Source organism: Mastomys coucha, unplaced genomic scaffold (genome assembly GCF_008632895.1).
Source record: "Mastomys coucha isolate ucsf_1 unplaced genomic scaffold, UCSF_Mcou_1 pScaffold20, whole genome shotgun sequence".
NCBI lineage: Eukaryota > Metazoa > Chordata > Mammalia > Rodentia > Muridae > Mastomys > Mastomys coucha.
The window spans coordinates 15669152-15675016 of record NW_022196903.1 but is presented as its reverse complement, the minus strand read 5'-3'; positions in this window follow the sequence as shown (position 1 = coordinate 15675016).

The following is a 5865-nucleotide window of genomic DNA, read 5'->3' as shown; positions in this document are numbered from 1 at the left end:
CCTTATGCCCAAGAAAGACAGCTGTAAAAAATTCTTAATATGCTCAGAATTTCCTAGACACATGGAAGCTTTATTTCTTATTAATTGTGATTATCTTCAACTTGTGTATGATGTATAGTAATATGAAATTTTAATAGCTTTTAAATATATTTATAACTTACTAAAAACAACACTTGTTTTAAGTTGCACAGAATTATAATTATAAGGTATGACAAATGGAGGAGACATCAAAGTTTACCATATCCATTATATGTATATATTTATAACTAAAAACAGAGAAGTGAACATTTATTTTAATTAATTTTAATTACATTAGTGTCAGTTTCAAAACTATAAACAGAGTATTTAATTGTAATTTTTGTCACGATTTGTTTCTAAGATTTTATCATTTTAGATTCTAGTATCAAAAAGTCATTACTGAATCTTTATATAGAGAATAGTATGAATTAGGTATTTGCATAATATATGGTATTAATTAGAAATTTTGGTTTTACCTAACAGGAGTTTGCTATTTATATTTACATGGTATTTGTAGAAAGATACCCAAGTTGATTAAACAAATACCATGTTCATCTATTCCTTATTAGATTAAGTCACAGTCCTAATGAGAGTCTCATTAATAATATTCAAGAATAGAAATGGTCATTCTTACATTTTAATGTCTACTTCTGTTTAGTAGCATGGCATCAAGATAACAAATGGAGAGCATATGATCCATAATTCTTATGTATAGAATTCACATATTTCACACATTATATGCTTGCCAAGTCTCTGAAACAGTTATATTGATTGAAGTTGCCTCTTGATCATAGCTGAAAGGATTACTGATATAACCAGCACATAGTACATTTCTTGTACTTTTGGGAATTTTGAATGTTTGCCTTTATCTTAAAGACAGGATTTAAAATAAAAGCAACCAGTTTTATGGAAGTTGGTCAATAGTATATTGATGATTACAAGATTTTAACTGAAGTATGTCATATGCACTTCAAGGCATACAGTGAACAGGTTGAGGATTGGCAGAAGGACTAAGTCAGTGATGATAGAAAAACTCATAGAAAATGTGAAAAGCCCTTCTCATTCATTGCATTATATAAACAAATTATAGAAATCTGAAGAAAATTCTCACCTAACAATTAAAATTTTCATTTTTCCATCTGATTCTCTCTTCTTACTGATTCTTGATTAAATAGGATGTTTAAAGAAGAGAAATTTGTTTTAAGGCTACTGAGATAAACCAGGAGGCAAAGGGTCAGAAAGTTCTTCTCTCTTGAGAATGACAAGAGCGAGTCTCCTAGCACCTACGGGAGATCTCATAAAAACACCCTTAACTTCAACACCCTGGGATCTGACATCCTCTCTGGCCTTTGCAAGCACCCACAAATAACCTTTATATTCACAAAAAGACATACACATACACTTAAACAATAAGAAAAATAAATCTTAAAGAAATAGAATGAAAATACAAAATTCTCTTTCTTATCTGTGTGTTTGAAGCCATGAGCAACTTACAAGAACAATTGCTTCTTTTATAACACTCTCTATAGGCAGGAAAAAATGAAATCTACTGGCACCAATTTTCAACTTTGTTGAACACTGTTTGAAATGACTTGAACTTCCCAGTTACTCTCACAAAGGAAACTATTAACCTCCCACATAAAAACAAAAGCATGGAATCCATGCATGTATCTGTGCTTTTGAAAATGGACACAATTTAAATCCCATATAAAACAAGAATGGAGAAAATTTTCTAGGAATTCTATAAAGGTAAAGTAGGATCACCATTTACTTCATTTTTCACAGAGAATGAACTGAATTTGATCTGGAGGACACAAATGAAAAACAGTATGCACATTTTTCTTGTCTTGTCTATGGAATGGATTAATGTGGAATTTAAATAAACATGGGATAGTGAACAGTATTTTTAATAAATGTACTATTTAAAATGAATCTTTTCCCTGTTAAGATAAGGTATTAAATTGATATAAGACAAAAAATAGATCTGTTTAATAAATGACAAATTGAACCTAAGTGTTTTTTCCTGCTTTATTCTATAAAGGCACTGTTGATATTTATAATAAAATAAATAGAATAAGGAAGAAAAAGGAAAATAAGAAATATTATGTACTCATTTTACAGGAAGTATAATCTGAAACATATTTAAAATGTGAACATTATATGCAAGTGTTCTAAATTGTTTTAAGTATTTGAACTTGTGACCAAAATGTGAATGAACCAGATGTCTAACTTGCTTTAAACAAATTCTTTGTACTCATTTAGCATAATTACCTTATGCTTGCTCTTAGACATCATGGATAGTGAGTCATCTCTGATATCTGATGACAGACACATCAGTAGAGATAACAGATCTTGCATGAAAATTAGCACAGTGGTGTAATCAGATATACCAGATCCATTTAGTTTTATCAAACTTAGGCAGAATAATGTGTGTGTGTATGTATATATATATATATATATATATATATATATATATATATATATATACATACATATACATGTGTATATGTGTATATATATGTATATGATATATATGCATATGATGCATATGAATATTACGTATATGCATATGCATATGATGTATATATGTATATACACATTTGGCTTCTATTATATATTTGTGCAATAATATCATCCTCTTTTTTGCACTGAATTTTTTTTTTGTGAATTTTCCCTTAAGGTTCAATGTGCAAATTTTAAGTTACATAATCATACTATGTATATGAAGTTCAAGTTTGCTTTGGATTAAGTGGTTCTAGTTCCAGGATTTCTCTTGTATCTGTTATCCACTGGAAGATGTATATTATGTCATTATACAGAATGTTCTTACTATTTGATTGTGAATTTGTCCATTGAGATATGTAAGCCAAGTAAATTATTCCTCTGCAAGTTGCCACACATCATGGTTTTTACCACAGCAAAAGGAAGCAAGCAAGAAATGATATGATCAACATTAAAATTTACCTTTCATATTCTGGTAGGGAAACATTATTGGCAACTACATGTATTCTTTTTGGAACAAAATTTCCCAGAGGCAAATTATTTTCGGCACTGGACTTTTTAATTTGTTAGCCCATTGCATCTAATATGTGCTGCAAATCTGGCTCTAAGGTGATTTTTTTCATATACATTCACATGTACATGAGACAACCTAGAGCCAAAAAGACTAATATATTTTATTTCATTTGTAGATTGTGATTTGTTTCTTCAGATGTATATTTCATTTGACATACTCTACTCATACAGGTCATACAGTAAATACATAACTGATATTTTAAGAGGCATCTATAGTATTAAATTTCTGTATGACTATTTTTTGGAAGTTCTTTAGTGTTACTTGTCTATTGCTGTATCTCCACTTACTGGAATTCAGATCCTTTCTTAGAGACCCAGACCCACATGGGGCCCAGTGACTGATGAAAACTGCAGGAATGAGCCCAGGAGGAATAAGCTTGGGGAAAATAATTACCAGAGACCAAAGAAGTATAACAGGAAGAACTCAGATAAAGGGTCAAAGACACTGTTTACAAGGAAATGATAAATGAATGATTCAGACAATAGGTTAAAGATAATTTTTGATCAAATAACTCTTGCTGTTCGATTTCTAGAAACTAGGGAAACAATATATAAACATCTTTGGGAAAATTAACATGTTTATTCTTGAAGTGAATCCAGAGTTTTGTTGCTTTTTCTTTATTCTTATCTGCAACAATACATCCCTGTCACAGTACTATACACCAACCATCTTCTCAGTGCCCTGGTTCTCTGCCAGAAAAACTGCCCTCCTCAATTTCCTTTCAGAAAGTCATAGACTTGTCCAGTGATCCCATCAGTACATGACATAACAAGATACAATAAAACTAACCATAAGCCCTCAAATCAAGGCTGGATGGGACAAACCCATAGGGGTAAAACAGTCTCAAGATCAGGTAAAAGAACCAGAGATACCCCTATTCCCACTATTAGGAGTGCCACTAAAAGGGTTTCCATTGCTGTGAAGAGAAGCCATGGCCAAGGCAATTCTTGTCAAGGACAATATGTAATTGGTATTAACTTATAGGATCAGAGGTTCAGAGTTTTTGTCCATCATCTTCAAGGGAGAAACATGTCAGCATCCAGGCAGACATGGCACTGGAGCAGGAACTGAGAGTTCTACATCTCATTTAGAAGGTGTGGTGGTTTGAATATGGTTGGCCCACACAGTGGCATTATTTGGAGCTGTGGCCTTGTTGGAGCAGATATGGCCTTATTGGAGGATGTGTGTTAATGTGGCTTTAAGACCCTTATTCTAGCTGCCTGGAAGCAAGTCTTCTCCTAGAGGCCTTCAGAACTAGATGCTCAGCTTCTCATGCACCATGCCTGCCTGGATGCTAATATACTCTTGCCTTGGTGATGATGGACTGGACCTCTGAACTAGTAAGCCAGCCCCGGTTAATTTTTTTCCTTTATAAGAGTTGCCTTGGTCATAGTATCTTTTCATAGCAAAGAAAATGTAACTAAGACAGAGGGAAACAGGAGAAGACTGAATTTCTCTTCACCCATTGGGCAGATCTTGAGCTTAGGAACCTCAAAGCTCCCCTTCACAGTGGTACACTGCCTCTAACAAGCTTTCACTTACTCCATTAAAGCTACAGTTTCTAATAGTGTCACTTCCCATAGGCAAAGAATATTCAAACCACCAGAAACCCCAAACTAAACCACCTCAGAATATGAACAGAGGATGTAGCACAGACCTATACAAGCTCCCTGATAGTCTGTTTAATTAATCTCTGTGAGCCCCTTTGAGCCCTACTTAGTTGTTTATGTAAAATGTGTTGTATAGTACACATTGCCTTTTTCATAAATCCTTCCTCATACTTTTCTGCCAGTTATCAAGATCTACTTAATATTTGGCTGTGGTCTCCATATATGCTTCCATATGCTGCTAGAGAAGCCCTTTTGTGAATGACTAGACAAGGAACCAATCTATGAGTTTAGAAGAATATCTTTATGAATTATTTTATTGAATTTTTTTTTCAGGTTTGCTTCTATCTTAGGTCTCTGGGCCATCCAGCTTCCAGATCCTGGTCATGAAGAAGTAAGTATATATTGTTTATATATCATCATCCTCTGTCCAGGTCTCTTGGCTGTACTAGCCCACGTGCTATACCCAGCTATACCTCCCCTGTCCCAATTTAACTCTTTCTTGTTTCTTATTCTCATTCAACTCTTTATATCACTGTAGCCCACGCGGTCGTCTCGCCAACAAGAAAAGACATGTGGACACTAGGATCCTTCTGCAGCTATGTTTACTGCCCTCTCCCAGAGGGAAAAAGAGGCCTAGCCAATAATCAGCACTGCTTATATACACCACAGCGCGACGTGTCCGCCCATGATTGGCTGTTTGCTCATCACCCCACGTGACACCCCGGAATGGGCCGTGGCATGGCGTCTTTTCAATCTAAGCACATGCACAAACAGTTCTCTACGCACATGCGCAAGCAGTTGTTTACTAGGAGTTGACAGCGGAAGTAGGCGCCATCTTGCCATGACGAATGCCTCTTCAGCTCCACCGCTCCCCACATCTCCCCCTTTTGTTTTAGTTAAAAGGGAAGGCCAAATATAGCAAGTCAGAGAGTGCTTTTGCTCTGCCAGGGCCCCTGTCTTAGGTCATTCCGCATCAAACCTGCAGCCTTACCCGTCATAGGATTACCCCCCCCCCCCCCCCCCCCCCCGCGCCGCCTGAGGGCTCCGTGTCTTAGGTTGGTCTGCGTTTGGGGAAGGTTGCCTGTCTCTGGGAACCCTGGAGCTGGCGTAGCTCATCTACTCTGACCCTGCTGGGCGGTCACTAGCAAAGGCGCTATTGGC